This window comes from Diadema antillarum, unplaced genomic scaffold, assembly GCF_040938485.1.
Source record: "Diadema antillarum isolate AM-2024a unplaced genomic scaffold, OU_Dant_1.0 scf00000148, whole genome shotgun sequence".
Lineage (NCBI taxonomy): Eukaryota > Metazoa > Echinodermata > Echinoidea > Diadematoida > Diadematidae > Diadema > Diadema antillarum.
Window position 1 is genome coordinate 330,266 of NW_027271037.1, and position 26,583 is coordinate 356,848.

General features: G+C 37.9%; 1 long non-coding RNA gene across 1 annotated transcript; it reads right to left on the bottom strand.

The window, feature by feature from the left end:
• Window positions 1-2,681: 2,681 nt before the first annotated feature.
• Window positions 2,682-6,338, bottom strand: LOC139721731 (uncharacterized). Its single transcript, XR_011710242.1, has 4 exons — window positions 6,207-6,338; window positions 5,500-5,606; window positions 4,934-5,079; window positions 2,682-3,989 (listed from the first exon to the last, which is right to left on the bottom strand). It is a non-coding gene; the product is annotated as an uncharacterized lncRNA (long non-coding RNA).
• Between the last annotated feature and the right edge of the window lie 20,245 nt (window positions 6,339-26,583).

Sequence of the window (26,583 nt, forward strand, 5' to 3'; positions counted from 1 at the left end):
AAAAAAAGTTTAAAGAATAGAGGCAAGTTAAATTTCTTCTGCGTATACAATCGTAGCGTCTTCCTGGACTGAGCTCATATTGTTCATATTTTAATGCTGTTATCACATTATAGGTGATTTATATCCTGACAAAAAAGTACAGAATGTTTATAGGAAATTCCGAAATTCACATTTACAATTGTGCGAAAGAGAAATATAGTAAAAAAAATGGCAATTCTTGGTATTTGACCGTAGATGTACGAAAACATTCAAGATGCAGACGTTCTATGCACAGAGAATAACGACATATCCCGGGTGGTAGATGTGATGCGGAAGTGAAATATATATATATAGTAGGCCAGCCAAGACGATTTTTTTTACTTTGGACGGCAAAATTTGTTAATGCTAAGTTTTCCAGCTGAAAGTCTTGCAAAAATACTCAAGTTTAGCGTACGGCCGGATGTCAAGCGCGTTTTTGCCGAAAAATGTCTTTTTTAGCACAAAATTTGAAAGAATGTCGAAAATCACGATTTTTATTTTTTTACCGAAATAAGTAATGGTTGATAAGTACCTTTCAAACTAGAAATGTGTTATCTTCCATTTCAAGTTTAGAACCTGACTAATATGCATTTGAATGTAGAATTTTTACACGCACATATATGGCGCAATGAAACATAAAAACTTGATTTACTCAAAATTGTACTTTGTAAAATCTACCAATATTTCAAAGTTTTTTTAAACTACCTAAATCAATCTATTCAAAAGTTTTTATTTTTCCGAAATATAATATATATTCTGATATCTTATGCAGCAAAAAAATTACAAGATAAGGCGAAAGATAACTCGTTTTATGTTATCCTAAATGGGACGATGTATTTTTACCGGACGCGCATTTTGAATGAAAAATCGAATGTATAGCGTAAGCCCATATATATTGTACATGGTATAGTGCGTGTAGGTGTTTATCTTACATAATTGGCGAAGTCAATGGACAGGTTGGATAGCTGACTGCAAAACCCTTTGTGGCACCTTGATATGACTGAAATGTGCTTCTTCCCCCCCCCCCCCAAAAAAGAAAATAAAATAAATAAAATCAGTAGTGTTGTTACCATGGCAACTGATCATCATTAGGTCACTCCCTGAAAATTTCAAATATTCATAATTGTAAAACGTACGAAAGTGTTGAAACATTTTGTGTGTGTGTGAAAAATGTATCAATCTAACTAATCTATGTTTAACAATGAAACCTAAGTTACATATAAATTGTTTACTATGTTCTGAAATGGTTGTCATGGAAACCGTGATAACAAATCACGTGTTACTGGGAAAAATTACGATACCAAATCTCCCATCCTGCATACTCACCCCTTCCCCCGAGAATGCTTTGGAATTCATAATGCTATATAGTTTGCATTCTCAGGCCCTGAAACGGAGCCCTGCAAGGGATAGGCACGAAATCACTTTTACTTTTGTAATGTTCTAAGGCGAGGTGTTTGCATTTTATTTAGATTTATTCTCCCGCAGAAGACTTATACTAAATGTTTCTTTTATGATGGTTGATTGTTTACATGAACGTTGTTTTGAACGCACACTTAGTCGGCGACATAAAAATGTTATTATGTATCCCGGATTTGTGTGAAAAAGTAAGGCAAATATCACCCTCCAAAAGTAGAAATGAAATGCGTACAATGCAATAACAGCCTCATTTCCCCTTCCCATCATTAAGTCGGTTATATCATCGAGTCTATATTGCAGATTATATTAATCCTTGGCCAAGTTCTATGTCCTTGGAGCAGACATGTATAAACTTGTTTGTTTGCAATTCGATTTTTTTTCTATATTATCACAAATTTGTGAAAAAAAAAATCATTTCAGTTATCACCAACACTCTAAATTCCCAGTCAACCAACAAAACGTACTACACAATGTGCACACGCCCGCAACCACCGCCTCAAACAGCGTTCACGAATGAAATACAGTAAACAGTAAACGAGGCAATTTCTCTTTTTTAAAGCAATGATTTGCCATTAGCGTACATTTACTAGAATAGCAGCACTTGACATCTATGTTGCTGGTTACCAAAATGCTGATTAGAATACCATACACAGTAAGAACATGCTTGAATCCTGCAAAATATATATAATTATTTCTCTTCAACAGTATTTCGTTTTGAAAGGTAAAGAACCTCAGTCTCCATTTGTGGACATCTAAAAACAAACAAAAAAATCCATCTGAAAGCAATCTTCTTAAATGATTAAAAGCATTAGAAAAGAATGAGTCCTCAGTGAAAATGTCTTTCATGAACAAATCTCTGTGACATACATCCAAAGAGTTTGAAAAACAATACAAATTGCGCTGACTACATTAACTGCATCGATAGCCTCAATTTTTTTTAATGTGACATATACTATAATGTGTCCAGCATCACAAACGTTACACCAGTTAGAAAAACAAAATGTTCTCTTTAAGCAATATTTCAATATCTCTATCTTTTTAACAATTTGTGGTTACATATCCTAGCTAATTATGACTGTACGCTGTTGCATTGAACTTTCGTCAATGTACAACTAAATTAGAATGGTGACTGCCAAATTTTTAAAAATCTTTTAGTCTGATATTATTTGTGTGTTCTGCAGACCAGTGTGATAAGATATCTGTACTGAATACTCGTCTCTCAGTGAAGAAAAAAAAAACACCTCTCCAAAATGCATGGGTAATGTTTCCCTCTAATACTTTCCCTTATTCCAAGTACCAGAATACATTGCTGGGGCCCTGAATAGCTAACATATATTACAGTATTACAAACATCATGACAATTATAGCACATGTGAAAGAAACCTGGCAAAACATACATCTTGACCAGTACATTTTCTTTTCACTACTTCTTGTACTTGACGTTTGGATTGAAAGATTTTACTTATGTTCGTTCCTTTAAGCTACATACTATTCTTTTATATCTTAAACTAGAAAAGAAAAAAACATGCTCTTTGCTATTTCCCTTCAGATTCACCAACTGTTACTTTGTGAAATTTTCTCTTTTTAAGCACTTCAACGTGCAGTTTTCTTTTTTTTTTCTGACTAACATGTCACATATTTTCCTCCATCTGATGAAGAAAGGCAAAGTTCACTTCCCTTTTGTTGCCCCCCCCCCCTTAAAAACAAAAACAAAAGACATTCCAATCTGACAGGATTAAAATGTTGGCGTTTGGGCTTCAAAGGAAATAACAGGATCAATTTCCATGAACTACTAGTATGCGGCTTGTAACTCTGAGTCTCAAAGGCATGGTATAGTTTTGGTTGAGATGGAGATTCAGACTTTAACTTTTTGCAAGCAAATAAAAACAACTTATGAAATATGAAAGAGCATCAACTTCTTAGAGTAATTTGAAGTTTGTTTGATTAAAGTTCTTGGTTTTGAAACGGCCGAGAAATTTTTTTAAAAAGTGACACAGAATGATAATAATTAGAAGTGGGTGCCACCTTTATTAGGACCTCTTTGTTTTTGTACATCTCAGCCTTTTCAAAACCAATTTTTAACAAATAAATTTGGAATTCCTCTTGGTATTGTTTTCTCTTTAATATTTCATTACAGGGTTCTCATTATTTTACAAAATCTCCATCTCAGCCCCCATCTCAACCAAAAGTAGACCATCCCTCATCCCTTAAATGCTGCCATCAAAACTGGAAGTAGATCTATATCAAATCATATTGTAAATGCTCTTTGCCAAGTAGTGTTGTGCACATTTTGATATCAGGCCTTGTTTTACTTCATCACTAAGGAAAAAAAAAGAAGAAAAAAGATTAGAAAAGAAGCATTTAATCTGGATTAGTAGAAATTTCTAATATATACACATGTCTTTTATATATTCAACTTCTATAATAGTCCTGAAAGCACATTGTGATTATATTTGAGAAGTTTAGATGGATGCATTCCACATGTAAGTTCAGGTTCTGATGACATCCTTCATACGGAATCTGGATGCGGACCGGATAGCCTGGCAGGGTTGTTTCTGGAGAGAGACAGAGAGAGAGAGAGAGAGAGAGAGAGAAAGAATGGTGTATCTGTCTTTACTTGATGAAGAAAGTGACATGGGCATTTTAATCTTTGGTGAAGACACAGTGACATATACGCTAATAAAGACATACGGTTACTTGATTTCCTCTATATGTAGTGTTTCCTTGAAACTGTAAAGTATATTATTTTATACAGTAGATCCTAATTGTAGCAATTTAACCGCGAGTACACGATGAAATATAAAATGTAGGAAACTTTCATGATCCAAATATCCAATTCTTTCCATTAAGCTTTTTATTCCATTCAGAAGAATTTCAAGGTAGTGCTTGCCTGATACTGCAACTTGATACATTCAACACTTTCGTGCATATAATGTCCCCGTGACCTTTCACATCAATACCCTCATAACTAATCAAAGTCAAATTGCTTAGAGGTTATGGTAACTTTGCCATCCGAAGGTAAATATAATGTCATGGTAGCAATGCTCTACAGTCAATAAAAATCAGGGTTTCCCTGTAATTTACAATCAGCAGCAAAATCACAACAATAACTAAAATGCTACTTGTACAAGGCTCAGCAGGTAATCATCTCTTTTGTATAAAACCAAAGATGAAGATGATCTGCTGAGTAAATGTTAAGTTATTGCAAGATGAGAATAGGACAAATGTGCGTGTGAATGGATGACTGCAACAACATAAAAACTCCTGCAACCATCTTTGACAGCGGCTAAAAAAAGATAATCAGCGTTAATTCATGTAAATCTTCGTTGTTGGAGTGATTGACTACATGCATATGCAGTACTGCATTCATTTAGCAAAACATGCGTTAATTTTCTGCTCAATGAACGATCGACAGTCAAAAATTTGGTCAAGATGTCAAAGGCTTGACAAAATATTCCAACATATTTGGGGTTTACATTTTACATGTATTATTGCTTACCTCCCATATTTCCTTTCGAAATAGAGTACAGGATGCACAGATTAGAAGTTGGTAGTCAGGACATCTGTCTCTTTCTTTTTTTCTCTCTCTCTTGTCCGTAGTTGGCTGTGGTTTGCAGGGTCCATTTTGTCCACTTTGTGCTAATTCTGGTCGAAAATACAATTAACAAAAACTTAAATAAGTTATCATTTTTATGAGTGAAACAGGATAATCATACTGCAACAAAAAAAAAAACACATTCATCATGAATTAGAATTAATCATCACGATCTCATGAATCCCTTAGTATAGAGATTTTGGATCTTCAGGTCACTGTCAACATTAATTTGTCTTACATGTAATACATTAATCATATCATTGTTATTATCATCTTTGATGCTCTAAAGCCATATCTTACTGAAAATGAATTATGTAGGAAGGAAGTCATCTTGACACCTGTAATTCCTGTACACAAATATTTGATTGTATCATGCTCTCATTTGTATGTGGATTAGGATATGATTTCCTTGCATAAATCGGTTTGTATTCATGAGATGATATTCCTAATTTCAAATGGTTGACACTTACTTGTGAGCTGGAAAGGGCATTCACATCGCAGTCAAGACATCTTTCTATCTCCCCCTCACTCTAGTGGATGTGATCTCAAACTCAGCATGTCCATTTGTTGCTGACACCTTGATAAAAATAAAGAACAATACATCACAGCATATCACCCTTACGTCATACTTAACGCAACATAATAACAATGGAAAGTTAATTGATTTGTGACTACAGACGTATTTTCATCTGTGCACACATTGAACACTTGTGCCAATTGACATGGTTGAGAAATATTTCATTACATATATCTTACTTGATTACATTTATGTTTGATTTTTATATGATCTCATCTTCAGTAGATAGAATACCGTTCTTTCATATGATCCTCTACAATAGAACATGCAGTGAATTTACAAGAAAACAAGAATACACATTTGATCAGAGATTTGCTCCCCTTCTTATATAAATGGAGATACACGTGTATAAGATTATTCTCCTCTCTTTGTTTGCAAAGTACTTGTACACTGCATTGTAATGCAACTGTCAAAGTGAAAACATGCTTGTTACAATTTATTCAAATGGAATAGGAATATTTGATACTCAATGTATTTAGATTTGGCATTATTTTCAACTGGGCACTGAAGTGATACATTTGATAATCAAACACTTAGTAAGTTAGTATTTAAAAGATATTTCAAATTAGACCGCTATTTAAGACATTTACCGTTTCTTACCTTCTGGTTGTTCTGCACTTTGTTGCAGGTAGAAAGAGCTCAGTCTTTACAATTAGATTTTGGCAAGTCAGGATAGGCCTATGTCTCTCTCTTTGGTGAAGTTTGAAGACAAGACTCAGTCTGTCCACTTGTTGGTACCTCTAGCTGAAAACAGAAATCAACATGACTCAAATAATTTTTTTCATCTTTAAAGCAGAGCCTTATAAGCTAACAGTGAACAAAAAATAAAATCAATTTGAAATTTGATTGTTTTGAAAAGGCATCTTGACATTGACATAATTGTCTTTGTTCCCCATGCAAATCAATTATAACTAAAAGTATATCTCTTTTATTAAGATGATTTTTTTTTAGCTTTTTAAAAAGTTAAAAAAAGAAGGAAGATATTTAGGTTTCAGTGAGTCGGTATAAATGATCCATTAAAAATGTAATATTTACTTTTTTTTTCAATGGAACCTTTATTCTTTGAGACATTAACATAAGAACTTGGTACTTATGAGTAAAGACATTTCTAAATAGTTCCTCTTTGACTAGATCTACTTGTAAACTGGAAGAGTACATGTAAATGATTCACAGATTAGGAGAGGTTGGCAGTCAGGACTGAACACTTTCTCTCTCTCTCTCTTTCGGGCATATTCAAATGGCAAGATCACTTGGTTGTAGACTCGATTATATATAAAACACCTAGGCCTAAATCCTAGACTCTTTTTCTGAACCCACAGGTCTACAAATACCAGAAAGAGTGGAATCAACCTTAGACCTCTGCTCTAGAGACTAATATTAATCTAGCTAATTCACGTTAGAGCTAATGTTAGGATCTTCTAATGTTAGATCTAACATGAACTTTTTGATCAAAGTTAGCCTACATATATAGTATAATTATTATGCATAGATTTTAGAACCTCTAGATGTCTAAACTTAGGTCTAACTAGGCCTAGTAAGCTGGGTCTTTACAACAAAACTTCCTAGATATGAGTAGTAGGTTACTAGAAACCTCTAACAGCTAACGTTAGGTGGAATCAGTGGCCCAGATCTTGACTAAGGTTAGACCTAGATCCTAATTCCAGACGCCAGCTATTTATGCTTCAGACCCCGGCCCTAGATTTTATATTGTAGGTCTAGTATTAGACTCTAAACGTTGGTAGATCTACATCTACACCTTCTGTATACAGACTACAGCCCCTTGCCCTGGACCTGGCTCTAGCCCTACAAATATATCTAACCAGCGCAGTAACGTTAGTAGTAGTGGGCCTGTACTGTCCACGTTATACAACTGCTAATGTGCTAACGTTAGGTGTTAAGTTCATTGTGATTATATATATCATAGGGCCTAGCCCGATTGAATTGTTTTGGCATAATAACAGGCGTAGCCGTAAATTCTAACACTAACACTAAAGTTAGAGTAACACTACCCCTACTAGTTAAAATGTCTAACACTAACGTTAGTATTAACAGTTAGAGAGAGTGTAACCGTTAGATAGATTAGACCTAACAGTAGACGAGGATTCAGTCCAACTGCATGTGATGAGGCCATAGATTACAAACCTAGATCGAACGAACAAGACACCTAAATCTAGACGTATACCTAATGTTTGTTAGGCCTCTTTTCGCACCGCGTCAAGACGTGCTTTACGGAATAATCGGTGTTCCACTAACAAGCACCGCCGGCACGGTGGGGTGGCGGCCCGGGGGTTGGTAGGCATGCCCGCGCCCACGGGATCGGTGCGAAATACAGTAATTAAAGACATCGGCCTAACGTAGTACTAGCGCTTGAACCTTGATATTAACCAAGTCTCAGATCAAAGTTGTATATCTAACTGTTAGATCAAAACAGATTTTTAAGTTTCGTTATGCAGTGCAATAAAGAACTATGTATTTAATTACTAAGTTACTTACATTCGAAGGAAATCTTTGTAGTCCCTTTTCCAGTCACCACGTTTCCAACTCAACGACCGAAACATGCAGCTCTCGCGCGAGAGATTTCACCTGTAGCTAGCTCGTAGGGGTAGACGTACGCACACGTATTACTAGTAAGTATTCGCGCGCACACAAGCTGCGCGGGGCTACTGGAAAATGCTCGAAAATGCATTTTCTGAGTTCCTGCAAGTTCAGAGTTTTGATTAAAAGTAAAGATTTCTTCAAGAAAACTAGAAATAATATTGACACATTCAATTAAAGAAGCACTTGTAGTTTTATAAAACATTAAATTACTTTTGGAAGATCATCTTATTAGCTTGGAAAAGCAAACTTTGCAGAACGTTAATTAATCTGTGAATATTATTTCGAGAAAACAACACCCAAACATTTGAGAGCCCCATATATGGCTGTACAAAATGACTTTTTAAATTGCTAAGGAAACACATTCAAATTGCAATTTCATTAAAAGGGACAATTGAAACTCATGATCTTTCAAATATCAATTGAATGCAAGCAAAAAATAAAAATCGTGATTTTTGACATGCTTCTGAATTTTGTGCTAAAAATGACATTTTTCGGCAAAAACGCGCGTGACATCCGGCCGTACGCTATTCCTTAGTATTTTTGCAAGACTTTCAGTATGAGAACGGAGCATTAACAAAAAATGCCGTCGAATCCTTATCTAGAGCCTTTTTTGAGGTTTGGCTGGTCTACTATATATATATATATATATATATATATATATATATATATCAGGGCTCGACACTAACCTTTTTGTCCCCGCCGAACGAGTTCGAGCAGGGGACTATGAAACGGGCTCCGTACGTGTGTGTGTCCGTGTGTCCGTCCGTCCGTCCGTGTGTCCGTCCGTCCGTCCGTCCGTGTGTCCGTGTGTGCGTCCGTGTGTGATCAAAATCTTCAATTTGCTACTTCTCTGTCATTTATGAGCCAATTTTGATTCTGTTTGCTTTATATGATAGCACTACATGGGAGCTTTGAAACTTCTACACAGAATTTCAGTCGTGACCTTTGACCTTGACCTTTGACCTATATTGTACATTTTGCTACAAAATGCTACTCCTTCGCCATTTCTAACCCGATTTCGATTCCGTTTGCTTTATATGATGGCACTAGGTGAGGGCTTCAAAACTTCTACACAGAATTTTGACCTTTGACTTCTTTGACCTTTGACCTTGATTTTTGACCTATATTGTACATTTTGCTACAAAATGCTACTCCTTCGCCATTTCTAACCCGATTTCGATTCCGTTTGCTTTATGTGATGGCACTAGGTGAGGGCTTCAAAACTTCTACACAGAATTTTGACCTTTGCCTTCTTTGACCTTTGACCTTGATTTTTGACCTATATTGTGCATTTTGCTACAAAATGCTACTCCTTCGCCATTTCTAACCCGATTTCGATTCCGTTTGCTTTATGTGATGGCACTAGGTGAGGGCTTCAAAACTTCTACACAGAATTTTGACCTTTGCCTTCTTTGACCTTTGACCTTGATTTTTGACCTGTATTGTACATTTTGCTACAAAATGCTACTCCTTCGCCATTTCTAACCCGATTTCGATTCCGTTTGCTTTATGTGATGGCACTAGGTGAGGGCTTCAAAACTTCTACACAGAATTTTGACCTTTGCCTTCTTTGACCTTTGACCTTGATTTTTGACCTGTATTGTACATTGGCTACAAAATGCTACTCCTTCGCCATTTCTAACCCGATTTCGATTCCGTTTGCTTTATGTGATGGCACTAGGTGAGGGCTTCAAAACTTTACACAGAATTTTGACCTTTGACTTCTTTGACCTTTGACCTTGATTTTTGACCTGTATTGTACATTGGCTATAAAATGCTACTCATTCGCCATTTCTAACCCGATTTCGATTCCGTTTGCTTTATGTGATGGCACTAGGTGAGGGCTTCAAAACTTTTACACAGAATTTTGACCTTTGACTTCTTTGACCTTTGACCTTGATTTTTTACCTATATTGCACATTTTGCTACAAAATGCTACTTCCGGCGGGGACATATATTACGCACCGCGTAATTTCTACTTTTCCTTGTTGTTTGGTGGCCCGATGGGGTCACCAAAATCCTCAATTTCAAATTTGTGGTGGCCCCAGAGAAAAATTTGGTGGCCCAAAAGAAAAATCCAATAAAAAACATTAAAAGTTCTGTTTTTTTAATGAGTCAGATATTTAAGTTTCATCATAATAAGACTTGGAAGTTGGACATATCTACTCATAAATAAACCTCAACAAACTCTCAACACTTACTCTCAGGCACTCATTCAGTCCTTTTCATCCATGCTTTAAACAAATTTAACTGCTAAAAAGTTACAAATTTATTGACATACAAGTACTTTTCAAAAATATTTGGTGGCCCGAGGCGGGCCACCAAATTTGCCCTTTTTGAAATTTGGTGGCCCGACTTTCATTTTTGGTGGCCCCGGGCCACCGGGCCACCGTTAGTGTCGAGCCCTGTATATATATATATATATATATATATATATAATATATATTATATATCATAATTATTCTATCACAGTTGTACAGACTTTGCTGTCAAAGAGAAAGTCACACCTCCTTCCTTCGTTCAAATGATGCCGAAGACGTAGGGGAGGTGGATGCCGACGCTGAGGTTCGGAAATATTTCAGAGAGACGTGGTTTTTTGAGCTTCTGGAAATGGGGTAAGGAGTTACATATGCTCTTTAGTAAACCAGAATTTGTCTAAAGAAGTTTTGGCAATTAGCCATATTTAATCATAAACATACGTTTCTGACCACAAGAGAAACAAAATGAAAGACGGTGCACAAAACATAACTCAGTGTTGTGACCAATACAGTTGTATTAATTCTTGCTTTCTATATTTCCAAGTCATTGTATCAAATAATTGACTGATGCATGTAATGAAATAATTATTATCAGTTAAGTGCTCATCCATTTTTATAATCGTATCTGTTGGTTTCGAGTCAGTTTTCATATAATAGGCCTATTCATAGGCTGAACCCTTACTAACATAATGAAATGAGATGCCATGGGAACGGTGAATGGGAGAGGCTGTAAGGGAGTCCTCCATGGACTGTAAATGCATCGAAACAATGACAGTGGCAGTATTATTTTTCATCAATTTTCCATTCGTAAGTAACAATACGGAGATCACATACACAACATCAGCACCAAGTAGCATTACCACGTGGGAAATGGCCGCCGTCAGTGTGTCACGACTTTTTGGCATGTGCGTGGCGCCCCCATCGTCCGTCAGAGTGTTCCAGAACTTCTTCATCCAGCTTCACCTGCCGTACTCAGTGGTCAGGATGGAGCAGATGCAGGTGTTAGCGACGATTTTCAACTATAGTCCAGTCAATCTAGCGATTTTTAGGGGGTAACCCACCACTAATTGCAACAGTAGGAATTCCACTGCAGAACAAGTTGTTGGGGTCTCCTCAACATCATACTAAAAGTCCCAAAAAATCCAGTGGGGCAAAATGGTTAATTTTGCATAATATGCAAATGTATTCAAATCATGGATGAAATTCCATAATCCATCAAAACTGGGCTATAACCATCCGATTTTAGCAATGTAAACGTCCAAACTTATATTTTGTAGGTCAATGAACACGATGGATACATTTTCAAATTTTTGGAAACAAGAAAATTTGCAAAAAATGAAAATTTGTGTGTACTTTAGATAGAAATTACCTTTTCACTTAATCGTTTTCAACCTTTATTTCCATTTTCAGCGATCAAAGTGTTCACATTGGTGTTTTCGACGGTCAGATAGTAAATTCATATTGTTTTATAGCAAAGTTGACGCTTTTCCTTGTAATGAACATTATGTGTTATAGCTCTTACTTGAATAAAGTGCTAAGTAGTGCCTACTTATGGTAAGAAAATGACGCTATTGTGTATTCGCTATGGTAAAGTACGGAACTACAATAAGCGAGATTCACATCAAACAATATGCAGGTTTTTTTTTTTCATCCAAAGAAACACAAAATATATTACGTTTCCAGAAATAATGAAAACGTGAATCTAATTTGCATCACACATTCTTTTGCTCTCAACTATTTTGTTATTAATACAAATTTGATTGAGCAGTGGCATATGCTAATTATTCTCCAGTTGAATAAACTTGTGTCATTGCTCTGTTAGATTAGAAGATATCCAGAAAGATATAAGATATTCATATGACAGCCCACTTTTCTACAATCTAAAAACGCTGACTTCATGATAGTCAGTCCAAGAGAATTGACGACAATGAATATTAAAATCATTATCCAAAGTTCGATGACTTATCGATTTCTATGCGAGTGAGAACAATAGAAGAACAATACAATAGACCATTCAACGTATACGGGTGCGAAAAGTCGTTTTTTGTGTGCATGTGCGTGTATTTGTGTGAGTGTATTGGATGGCTATTGTTTAGGTCTGCACTTCGGCTTTCATACTACAATTCCCAAAATGAAGAGGAGGACATCTTTGTGATGGCATTTCAAGCATTTCCTCAAACTGACACGTGAGTATCACTTTGTTCCAAAATGTTATTCTTTTTAATTACCATTGTTGTTGTACATGATTCTTGTCAAATTCTAATCTGAGTAGACGATACTCTTAAACTAGCAGACAAGTGTGTGTAAATCTGAAATTGATCGAGAAGTGCATTGTTAGACCACGCTCCCATTTTAACCCGTTCCGTACTGAATTCTGAAATGCCCATAGACTTAATACGCCGGCCACCAGGTTCCCGTTCGCGACGGGTTAAGTTGTTATCAAGATGTGGCTAAAATTTCATACCTGGAAGAAGAGTTGAGACGTAATAAACAGAACTATCATTTACAAAACTTTATCATATCACCTCTTCACACCTTATTGTTTCATCTTGTATAAATTGTAAAGCAGACGCAGCGTAAGCTTGTTTTCCTGAAGCCCCTAGATATCCCGTAATCCTTGAGCAACAGTGGTTCCGTTAAACACCTCTGCTCGAATCGGTGGATACTATCGAAGAATCTCGTTCGCAATGAAAAAAAAAAGTTGCAGAAGTGACATATTGAACATATGCCATTACCTTTAACTCTAGATATTTTTTTTTTAAATAAGAGCAACTTTAAATATTATACTGGGATTTTATAATTGCACTGATTGAAAATATTTCAATATAATAGGCCTACATAATTTTATGGGAGGAGACTATCAAAAGCTATTGCGATCTGAAACGTGTAGGGCCCTACATATAACATCTGTCTATCTACATTTTTTTTACGATCACCACAGTTTAGAAAATTATATTTTGTCCTCTGATTATTATTTTTTTTTCAGAACAGGTAGTTGATTGTGTTTCTCACTGAAGAGCTCGGATTGAAGGGATACAGTAGTCCTCGATAAAGGGGATATTTTCAAATCAACTCTACTCAAGCTATTTCCCAAACTTGTGAGTATCTGAAATAATCTTCCTGGAGTATGCAAATTGTATATACAATATATCTAATTTTGAAACAAGGACATTAAATAACACTATCATATGTGATTCTGTTTCCGATGTGAATCTATAGAGAATTTCTTGTCAAAAGGAGACACATCTACCTGATTGGGTTGGTATGGTATGGTAATTTATTTCCGTAAATATAAAATCAACATTACAAATCATATGATACAAAAACTCATAAATAATACGGCTGGATAGCCTCGCTCAGCGAAGAGGACCATTATGGTCCCGCTGTTTTACAGGAGGGTCCAGTATAGATTAAAGTAATACAGTTTCTTCAATTAAACAGCAAATCAAATTATATGCAATGAGAAGAAAGAAAAAAAAAACACAAGAAAAAAAAAGAAAAGGAAAAAGAAAGAAATTGAAAAATATTCATTTCCCATCAATTTATGTATTAGTAATCTGTCATGTACTGAGTTATATCAAACATAAGAAGAGATCTGCTCTTGCAGTGATCGCTTGAAAATATCTATACTGGTTGACTTTTTTATTGACAAAGGGAGTGAATTGAACTCCCTACTACCTCTGTATGAAACCATTCTCTTACAATAATTTGTTCTTGGAATATTAAGGTGTAAATTGAAATTAGACCGCAATGAATAAAAATTTTCTCTGGGTTCAAATTTATCGGTCAAATAAGACGGTGTCATATTATGTAATGCCTTGTAAACTAATTGCAGTAGATGCTGTTTACGTCGAGAGACAAGATAATCCCATTGGAGAGTTTGGTGCACTTGATGGGTAGACGTGTGAGAATATGGATTTATGTTCAAAATTATTTTTGCAGCTCTATTCTGAAGTTTTTTAATCATATTTACATGATTACGCTTTCCAGAATCCCAAACAATGTCGGCATAATCAAACTGTGGTAAAATGAAAGACTGTATATTAAATTCTTACTTTGTTCATTGATTATATGCCTAAGTCTGCCCATGAAACTCACCATTTTACTCACATTTTTACAAACTCTTTCAACTTGTGCATTCCAATTTAATTCCGAATATACTGATACGCCCAAATATTTCACATGATTTACCTGTTCCAATTTTTTCCCATTTACATTCAAATTTAATTTATTACATTTGTTCAGTGACTTTCTATTGCCAATAAACATACATACTGTTTTATCACAGTTTAAAATCAGTCTGTTTTTACACATCCAGTCAGAGATCGTATTCAATTCCTGTTGCAATTTCTGTTGAACAGTATAAGGATTTTTACTTGAAAATACAAAATAGTGTCATCAGCATATAGGTGGGTTTTACAATTTTCAACAGTTTTAACCATGTCATTTATATAGAGGGCAAACAGTAAAGGTCCCAGTATTGATCCTTGCGGTACGCCATAACTATGAAATGCATTTTTCGCGTGATAATGTGTTTCCTACTTGAGTTACAATTCGTCGATTTTGTAAATATTCCAGTTCAATGAATTACCTATTGTTCCTTTGCCTCCCCCCCCCCAAAAAAAAAAAATGAATAAAGGTATATTTTGGTGATTTGTCATAGGAGATGTGAAACAAGACGAAATCTTGATTTAATGTATAGGTCTATGTAAACATTGTGTATCAGAAACGAGATCAGTGATGAGAACCAGCCTTAACTGAAATATAGAGAATAAAAGTATTTAAGGCTAAAACAAGAACAACTTTCAATCAAATATTGAAGTCGCCAACGTAAACTCTTACTCAGATATTATTTGAATTTTTCCATCATCACAATTTTAGAGATCTGACATTTCAATGTGTTTTCTTTCTTCATTGTTTGCAGGTAATCATGTCAGATGAGTGCGTTTTCTGCAAGAAGAAATTAGATGACAATGATACAGTAGTCCTGAGAGATAAGGGGAGCCAAAGTATAAATAGGGCCAGTCAGCAAAAGGGCAGTAATGTAAGAACCTGTACAGGTCAAAGAGTACATAAAGAATGCAGACGGGTTTTCACTCATCCAAATACAATCAGAAATGCACAGGAAAATGAAAGTGAGCAAGATCAGACATCATCAATCGTTCTTCGTTCCGAATCTCAAGTGTTTAGGTTTGACCAACAGTGTTTGTTTTGTGGACAACCATGCAAAAAGAAGTGGCGTGATGGCAATGAAATTTACTCTGTAATAACTCCATCATTCCATGACACCATAGTTCACTTATGTGAAGAAAGGAAGGATGAGTGGTCTATGTTAGTTGCAGGCAGAATTGCATTTGTTCAGGACCTGGTCGCAGCTAATGCAAAATACCATCAAAGTTGTAGTGTCAATTTCAGAACTGGAAAACAAGTTCCAGAGCAACATGATTCTGCTCATGGCAGTGTTACGAAGAAACAAAAGCTGGGCAGACCGAAGAGAGATGAAAGCCACGAGGCATTTCTGCACATCACTAAGTACCTGGAAGACAATGATGATGAGCAAATCACAATTACAGACTTGATTGAGAAAATGGAGACAAGTCTTTCAGATTCACAATCTACTGCGTATGGTTTCACACATATGAAAAATAAACTGATGGAACATTTTGGTGACAGTATCATGATTACTGAAGTGAATGGGAGGCCAAATGTCGTGACATTCAGAAGAAAAGCAGCAAGAATTCTTGATGACTTCTATCAGGAACAGAAAAAAGAAGACCCCAATCGGGAGAAGATGCGAATGATTGACACAGTCGGAAAACTTCTCAAGAGCGACATAAAGAAAGCTGACGCATGCAATGACGTCTATCCGTCCAAAGAACAGTTGTCATCAACAGAAGGTGCTATTCGATACTTACCTGAGTCACTGCTGACATTGTTGCGTGGCATGTTTGTTGGTGAGAATACTGACTTGAAAGTAGCATCAATTGGACAAGCAATAATGCAAGCAACCAGGCCAAGAGTTATTCTTGCACCGTTACAATTTGGACTAGCAGTTGAAATGCACCACCAGTTTGCGTCTCGTTTCATCGTAGACACCCTTCATAAGCACGGTTTTTGCTGTTCATATTCCGAGGTGCAAAGATTTGAGATGAGCGCGGCTCACACACAAGGTGATGACTTACCTGAGCGTGGATCAGGAGACTTCGTGCAATACGTTGGGGACAATGTTGATCACAATGTAAGAACTCTCGATGGATACGGAACATTCCACGGAATGGGAATCATTTCCACTTTCACACCGGGGAAGCTGATCAGTAAACCTGTACCCCGCGTGTCAGTAACAACGGATGACATTATCAGACTTGGAAGAATCAATATCACAAATTTCCGATCTCAGGACACAGGATGTGCTCCACTGACATTCCAAGAGCTGCAGGCGATAGAAGTAGGCCTACATGATCCAACGTATCACGTGGATCTGTTGTGGGAGATATCACTAGCCATCCATGCTAAGAGGCCAGCATGGTCGGGTTTCATGCAAACCGTTCATCAGGGTGAATTTCCTGGCAAGTCCTCAGTGCAGTTCCTACCAATGATAGACATGGACCCAACTGACACATGCTGTATCTTCTCCACACTTACATATGTGTGCAAACAGGCGAATTCCTACAACGTCACCCCTGTGATCACATTTGACCAACCACTTTGGTGGAAAGCCTTGATGATGATACAGTCTGAGCCAAGTAGCAGTCCTCTGAAGTCAGTAGTCTTGAGACTTGGAGGTTTGCACATGGAAATGAGTTTCCTGGGCTCTATTGGTTACCTAATGGCAGAAAGTGGATTACAGGAAGTGCTTGAAGTTGTCTACTCTGGCAATGCCGTGAAGCAGATGCTTAGTGGGAAAGCAATCTCCAGAGCAGTGCGTGGCCATCTCCTGGTTGATGCAGCTCTCAACACAATACTGGTAGCCAATGCATATAATCTGCCCTTGCCTTCGTACCAACCAGACCAGTTAGAGCACAATACATCTGTTGACGTTCAAATGACAGGCCTATCAGAAGACATGGAAATAGTTGAGGAAAGCGTAGTCTCAGACTACCAATCCGAGCAAGATTTGTTGGGAGCCAAAGAAATCTTTGAACTACTTCTGGTGGATCCAGGCATCGTTGGTGATCTTTCATCTTCGGAGATCCTTTCAAGAGTGGCTGGTAAACTAAGGGAAGAACGAGACTCAATGAGAGATCTCAAGACAGCCCAACTCTGGTTACAGTACATGGAAATGATTTCCATCCTGAAGAGATTCTTGAAAGCTGAACGTACAGGAAATTGGATGCTACATCTGGCGGCAGTGCAGGACATGTTACCGTTCTTTGCTGCAGCAGGGCATAATCTGTACGCCAAAAGTGCATACCTGTATTTGCAACAGATGAATCAACTTGACAAAACTCACCCTGATGTGCATAGAAGCTTCATGAATGGGTTTCATGTCGTCAGGAGAAGTGATCGGTATTGGGCAGGCCTATCAACTGATCTTGTGATTGAGCAAGTGCTCATGAGAAGTGTCAAAACAAGTGGTGGACTTACAAGAGGCAGAGGTATGACAGAGATTCAGCGACTGATCTGGATACTTGGGATGCCATCTTGCGCAGATGTGAACTTTGCAATGCAAGAGCTTTCCGGAGTCAACTACAGCACCAGCGAACAACACAAAGACGTATCGGAATCTAGGCAACGGCGAGACACTGAAGACACCTTCAAATTGATTGAAGCTTTCGGCGAGTGGGATCCATTTGGGAGTGACCCATCGCTTCACAGTATTGTGAGCGGCGTTGCTGGAAATGACAAGGTGAATGTCGACAAGGCGAGATCTGTAGGTCAGTCTGTCATAAGTTCGATGGCTGGGCGAACTGTGACTGACTGGACTTTCCAAAGGAAGAATCAGGCTGTAACGCTAGGCTCCAGGTCAACGGTTGTCATTGACGGGGACTCGGTTCAGGTTGACCCCTACCTGCTTTTCCAGCGACTGACTGTCATTGCTACTCGCAAAGACCAGGAAGATCCTGCAGGTCTTTTCAAGTACGAGTTATGTAGCCATCCAACAGCCATCTTTGACAATTCTGGACTGCCTAGAGAGCCCAACAAAGCTGCACTTGGTGACGCACTCTGGGAAATGGTTAAACAGGATCATAAGCCTACAGAACCTACCAGTGATGATCTTCACTATGTACTTGATGGCGGTGCACTAGTGCATCGTTTACCCTGGACAAGAGGTCAAACCTTTGAGAAAATATGTCATGCTTATGTCACCTACGTTACAAACAGGTATGGAAAGGCGACTGTTGTCTTTGATGGCTATGTAGATGGGCCCACTATCAAAGATGCAACTCACTGCAGGCGTACGGGTAGCTCAGGAGGACCAAATGTTACTTTCACTGGAGAGACTAAACTAAAGCTGAAGAAGAATGTGTTCCTTGGCAACAAAGTCAACAAGCAGAGGTTTCTTCATCTGCTTAGTTCATTCCTCGAAAAGGCCGGCTGCACGACGGTTCATGCCAAGGGTGATGCAGATATTCTCATAGCCAAGACAGCAATAGAGTCAGCGAAGATTGTCAACACTGTCCTGATTGCTGACGATACGGATCTACTCATCTTGTTATGCTACCACGGTGATGCAATCAAGAAAGAATTGCTCTTGAAGCCTGAAATCAAACTCAACGCCAAACAGCAAAAAGTGTGGAGCATCCCGAAAGCTAGGAAGACCTTGGGGGAAAAACTCTGTTCCAGGCTTCTCTTCGTGCATGCATTGTTGGGATGTGACACAACATCAAGACTCTTTGGTATCGGTAAACAAGTGGCGTTAAAGAAAGTACAGAACAACAGTGATTTTCAGCAACTTGCTGATCTCTTCACTAAGTCGGATGCCGCAAAGGAAGACATCATCGCAGCAGGAGAGAGGGCGATCATTCACATCTACAATGGCCAAGATGATGAGGATATCGACACGCTTCGTTACAAGCGCTTCTGTGAGAAAGTAGCGAAAAACAATGCCTTCGTGGAGCCCCAGACACTACCTCCAACATCTGCAGCTACGAAGTATCACAGCTTGCGCGTGTACTACCAAGTGCAGACATGGAAAGAGACTGCACGGCAATTGAGACCAGAGGAATGGGGATGGCAAATCGTCAATTGTCAGTTAATGCCAGTGAAGACAAACCTCCCTGCTGCACCTCAGAAGTTGATGAAGATATTCAGATGTGACTGCAAGACCGCTTGCAATACGAACAGATGTACTTGCAAGCGTGTTCAAGTAGACTGCACATGGATGTGTGGTGTGTGCAAAGGTGTCAGCTGCGCCAATTCTGCTCGAGTTGAGATAGATGACATTCCATCTACTGGGTAGCACTAATATGCAAAACTGTATCACAGAATACAGGTGAAAATCTGTGGGGCATGAATCGTGTATAGCTAAGCTTATTTCAATATAGCTCAAATATGCTGTACTATCAAAATATGCGCTATAACTTCACCTATACAAAGGAAAACGCTATTATGACATGATACACTTTAGCTATATCTTACCAGGGTTTGAAGGCTAATCTGCATGTTGTGTTAATTTTGATGAATCCCTCACATTGTGAATGTACGGACAAGTTTCACAGATCCCGGTCTATCAGTTTGGATACTTAATTGTCTACACTTTGTTCACTCGACGAAATGAAGGTGAATTTACAGGGTGGCAATAATTTTGTACTTTTGCCTTGTGTCAGTTGGAAAAGGTACAAAAACGCCTATAATGGAAACAGTATGTTTTCTTTGTCATGGGGAACTAATTTGCATATTATGGAAATTAGATTCCTATGCTCTCGCTGACAATGTTTGTCCCATTAAGTGACTTTCACAGATGCGAATTTATGAGTGCGCTTGCTTCGGAGTGGTGTCGTACTTTGACTCTAAGAAAGGGTCAAACTGTGATTTTCAATCTGATAATGACAGCTAATTTGCATATATACATATTTTAACAAACATTGAATTTTTCTTTTTTTACTTTTTTTTTGCTTTTTTTAATGTGAGGTTTCTTCTATGTAACTTGAAACAGGAAAGGTAAAGGTGAGCACTTGCTTAAATATGATATTTTCATGAAATCTAACATAAATTATACGGGTTTTTTTTTAATAACAAGTAATTTGCATATTATGCAAATGCGATTGGGATTATATGTTTGAAAATGGTTGCATTGTACTTACCTGACGTTAAAAACAAATATTTGAACACTTTCGTTGTTCCAAACTGAAACAGATGAGGACAGCTTTGATAGAAACACTGTATTTCTGCCATGATTTGAACAAATTTGCATATTATGCAAATTAACCATTTTCCCCCACTGGATTTTTTGGGACTTTTAGTATGGTGTTTAGGGGACCATGACGAGTTGAACTGCAGTGAAATTCCTACTGTTGCAATTAGTGGTGGGTGAAACCTTATTTTGACTGGACTATACGTACTCTTCATGCGTATGGCCCTATTCTCCCATCACATTCACCAGTCCGCATTTGTGCGCGCGCATGATTAAGAGCAGTAACCATTATATCACTTACCTTCGTGAAATTTAAGGAAGACATAAACGAATGCACGACCTCACAAATCGAGCATGAGTTTCTTCGCGTAACTTGTTGTGATATTAAGTCTTCTGTAGGACTCGGTTTCGCAAAGTTCTGTAGCACACGCAAATCAGGCCACAGGGCAGCAGAACAATGGTTAATCTGCTGAAGTCTAGTTAACTTAGCCACTTTATGTAGCTACATTATAGTTACTCGCAAGCACGTTCGAATTATAAGAAGTAGTCATCATTGAATTGTTATCAAAAGCATTTGGGTATATGTGCAAATGTAGAGACAATACGTTATAACATAATATTGATTATATTTATAATGTGTAAATGGTTGTGGATGCGTTTTGTACATTTTTAGGTGGGCTGGAGATGAAGAAACATGAATATAGAGCGTATGTGATAAAAAGGGTGCATGGGAGTCTAATGAATGTGTTTGTACGTGTGTGTGTGTGTGTGTGTGTGTGTGTACATATGGATATGAGTGGGGGCAGGTGTATCGGAATGTACAGAAGGGTAATTGATAATAATTAGACAAATCTGTATAGCGCAGCTACTATGTAAATATACCCTACTGCGCTGTGATGTAACAGAGCTCCTGACGTTGTTACTGATTAGACACATAAAAAAATAAGTAACAAATTAATCAAAGGCTTCTGAAAAAAAGGGTTAGTCTTTAACAAAGATTTGAAGACATTTGATGGGGCCTTCCTTACTTTCTCAGGTAATTTATTCCAAAGTTTTGGAGCAGCATTAATTGATACAGAAGAAACAGTGAAAGTTCTGAAGAAGTTCAAAATAAATCCCTCCCGGGGAAATCTGATGAATAGACGGGCTATGACGATCGCAGAGGAAACTCTGGGCACCGTTGAGTTACAGGTTGTAGGCCTACTGAGCAGCTTTCTACTGCTTACTTTCAATAGGATACGGTTGTGGCGATGCAGGCTTTAGCTGAGTATTCCTCTACCCGCCCGGTAGAAGACATCAATCCAGAATGCCCTATGCAGTACGTATCTCCGGATAGAATAACCAGGTACCGATCTACGTTTGACAACGCAGGGATCCAGCAAGAAGTGAACGTAAGTCGAACTGTCAGATCTACGACAGAGAAAGGAGCCTTAACCGAGTCCTTTACACTCGATCGAACGGTTAGCTACCTATATCATAATAATTATGCTGCCTACAGTAAGAAGATAGGGACAATTCTCAGCACTTGTGATTAATGATAAGCGCAAGGTCTGACGCCTTCGCTGTTGTAGCTCCATGATAATACCTGTGGCTTTTCAGCGGCAATCAAATAGCACAAACGCATTCCAGACAGGATAAAAATGCACTTAGGATTCATTAAATAACTACCACCAGAAACTCCTAGCTTCAGTAGGCATATTATTTACAAGTATCCTATGCACAGTTTCACGGTTACAGTTTGTTATTCCGAAGGTTTGTTATTCCGAAGATTCTTTAGTCCGAAGGTTCGTTAATCCGAAAATGGGATAAGGTTCGTTTTTCCGAAGGTACATTAATCCGAAAATGGGATAAGGTTCGTCATTCCGAAGATTTGTTAATCCGAAAATGAAACAAAGCTCGTTATTCCGAAGGTTCGTTACGGACCAAATTTGTGACCGTGCACCTCAAAACGAACATAAAGTCGCACACACTGATTTTGCGTGAGGACTGAAAATAAGTGAAATGGGTCAACCTAGCCGAACTAGACTTTTTCATATTTTTTGAAAGAGCGGGTCTTCTTTTACATTATGCTAAAATTTGGGATCATAAAACGGGCAGGAAACTGTGTTTTTTTAGCAGTTTATCTCAAACATTTTTGGCAGAATAGTGTGATTAGGTGTGTCTTTAGAATCCCTTTTTCATTTCTGAAAAACCTTGTCCACACTCTTCACCTTCGACTCTAATAACTTTTGAAAGGATAGTCCTACTGCTTTGAAAGTTGGCATTAATTATTAACAGAATGTGTTAATGAGGCAGGCTTAATTTCAATTTAATCTGATAATCCCTTCATTGTTGTTACTCTGGTGGTTTACTTCCTGTTTTTTGTCCCATTCATCGCACAGCCAGCACGGTTTGGTAAAGATTAAGCGCTTGAATAGACACTGTACTTCAGAGCCTCTTTTCTCGGTTCACACTTCTCCTGAGTTTGTGCTTTCTTTCCAATGTTTAGATAGGTTAGGAGAGTCCATTTGATTTGAGTTATACATCATTTTAAAGCTTAAAGTCTGCTCTTTCAGAATATGGTCTTAACTTAAAATTCATGTCTGGCGACTTTTTGTTTGTTTTGAGGTGCAGTGTCACATTTCATTTCGGATCAACTAACCTTCGGAATAACGAACCTTCGGAATAAAGAACCCTATTTCGTTTTCGGATAAACGAATCTTCGGAGTAGCGAACCTTATTTCATTGTCGGATTAACTAACCTTCGGAATAACGCCCCAGATGTTGGGATTAACGAACCCTTTTTCATTTTCGGATTAACGAACCTTCGGAATAACGAATCTTCGGAATAACGAACAGCACCCTAGTTTCACACCAACAATTTCTGTTCCTGGATAGTGCAGTGGTAGATCTCAGATCTAGGGCTAGCATTTACGTCACAATACTTTTGAAATGACTGAGATATAAAATGATAATAATAATGCTGATAACAGTACCTATAATAATCTCATGAATTATGAACAACGCAAGGCACCTCTACTTGTTATACTTGGGTATTAAAATTGTTGATCATTGTGATCTGCATTACGATACGAAGATCGACTCGGCTTGATTTTTTTGTTAACATCGCGATTGTCGTAAATTTGTCGCTCAATCGTGTAAATAATGCACTTCGTTGATTTCATGGCAGATATTGCTTTATATTTTATTTTAAAGTTATTGTGATCAAAATATGACCCACACCATTATGAACGAAGTTGAGCAAAGACACTACAATTCCTCTTTTACTGACTTCTGCATTGCTTGGCAGGTCGAGGTATCACACAGCACTGAGCCATCAGAAGCAAACACTTGTCATTTCTTCTTGAATGTTAGTGCCTTGGAAGTGAGAGAGAGAGGAAACCTGAAACACATTGACATTACAGTCTGCACAAGGTACAAGTGTATTGAGTTAAGTACTTTTGTACAAGGAATTATTCTTGCAACGGAGGCGATATATAAAAAGCACACCAACGCATCAAATCTTTTACATTGTATATTGGGATTTGTGTGTTGGTCACAAAATTATCTTTGATAAACATGACATAATTTTGGTGCCACATTTAACTCTAAGAAAGGGTTAAATCATTGGTAAGGACAATTCCTTACATAGGAGAGAAAATAAAAGTTATTTCGCTTTGAAACAAATTGTATAAGTTCAGAGGCTTGTCTCCCATAAGCACCCCACCCCCTTCCCTTTAGGTGGTCTTCTGTACCGCATGGGAAAGGGTTTGATTAAAGGGGCTCATTTTCTTTCTTTTTTTGAGGGGAGATTATGAAAATCATTGCAATAGGCGATGTTCTACCATCATGTTTAGTAATTTTCACGAAATATCCTTGATTAGGGGTGGTTTTCGAATCTTTCTTGAACAACCTTTAAAAAAGGAGGCAAATATGGTTAGTTTAAATCCCTTAAATGAAATTGTAGTTTTAGGAAAATAAATAATGGGATTTTAGTTTTTTTTCAACCATATTACTCGTAGTCATGAAAGGGTTTTTGGAATGCATAAACTCATGAGTCACATTCCTCCAGCTGGGCGGGAGATTAAACGTTAAGATGCCAACTCTGAGACTCTCCTGTTTTTATCAATGTACCTGAGTTGTTTTTATTTTTTCTGGATACCAATTATTACTATTGTAATACATTTCTCCAGTTATTGCGTGGGATCTTTTTTGGGTAAGTTCGCGGACACCTCACTCAGCCTCACAACGATCACATCATATCGCATCATCACGTAGAGAAAGCATCAGTGATTTACCAAGATGGATATCGAAGTGCGCGCGAAGAAAAAAATTATTACCGTACTCGGCTACCCGTCAAGACCGGTCGCCTGACACTATGCACCACAGTATCGCCGCACGAATGGCCGATACACACAGCGTTACAAGACTTTAGTGTACAATACACTACAAATCACGGGGGGGGGGGGGGGGGGGGGGGGGACTCCGCGGAGCACGTCCGCCCCCGACGAGTGTCAGTTCACCACTCCTCGCTCTTTCTACCCGAGAGAGAGTATAACCACGTGCGACCCGTGACCCCTCACCGAAACTCATATGGCCATACATGAGGTCACCGCACGCCTCCTACGTCCTAACCAGACGTACCAGAGACACCAACTCCAGTGCTCTTATTTCATCACATCATTCACAGAGACACCAACTCCAGTGCTCTAACCTCATTTCATTACACAATTTTCTGATGTTCCCAAAATGATGTAGGGTATATTCTTAAAGTGTAGTGTTTTCCGTCTATGAATCAAGGTACCTTCTGGAAAACGGAAGCCCCATGGGGGTCATAGATGTTGGATTTTACTCTGGCTTCATTCCTGTGATCCAGGACCTCCAAAAAGTAAGTGATCAAAAGGAGAAACACACGCACACACACACATATACACTTCAGATCCTTATTACCGTTTAATATAAAGTTTGAGTTCTTACTTTTGTGTCGAAGAAATCTTATATTATTATTTATTTGCGCTTTTAGAATTAATTTTCAAAAACGTACATTAATTTGTGTGAAAATTGTAACAACCAGATAACGTTAAATACATGCTTGGAAGAACCTCACCTATATGCGGTATCGAATTTTCTGGTTATCATTCTAAGCATACAGTTCAAAGAACAGCTCTCTGTGCGAAAGCGTCTGTGAAGTGCAGGACTGCTGTTGACGGTATACGTAGTGAAATTTGGTTCGTTTTAGTGTTTCCCTGGTCCTAAATATGAGTCGTTGTGGCTCAGTGAATAACACATGGTTTTGTTCTGTTGACTGCGGCAGTTAAGCGTCCACTATATAGGCAAAGCTCTTTATCGTTAACTCTATTGGTCCCGCAATAGCTTGCACATGAGCATGTTTAAGTGCTTCCTTTAAGAGTGTGTCCGTAGCATAAAGATACAAACAAGCGCATTTGATATTTTAACATCTTTGTAGATTGAATTACACATTATTTCTCCCAGTGAATATCCTTTCACGCTGTTTCTGAAATATACTGTTGTGCAACTATTGTGTAATGAAATATCACAGTGTTAAGATATTCGTAAAATAAAGTGCAACTGGAATTTAATGTTCTCATATAATTATTTCCATTTGTGTGGAAATTTCTGTAATGCAAATGAGTTGTGGTACTATGGCAGTTAAAATGATTGTAAAACGTGAGAGATAATTGTTTCCTTTCTCATCTGTCTTTTCGATAGATCACGAACAGTAGCCAACTCATTGCATCCTACACAGTTAACGACCGCTCCGTGATCTTCTATCCTGACACAGTAAGATACGATTGGAGCCTGGAGCTCATTGTCCTGTAAAACGTCA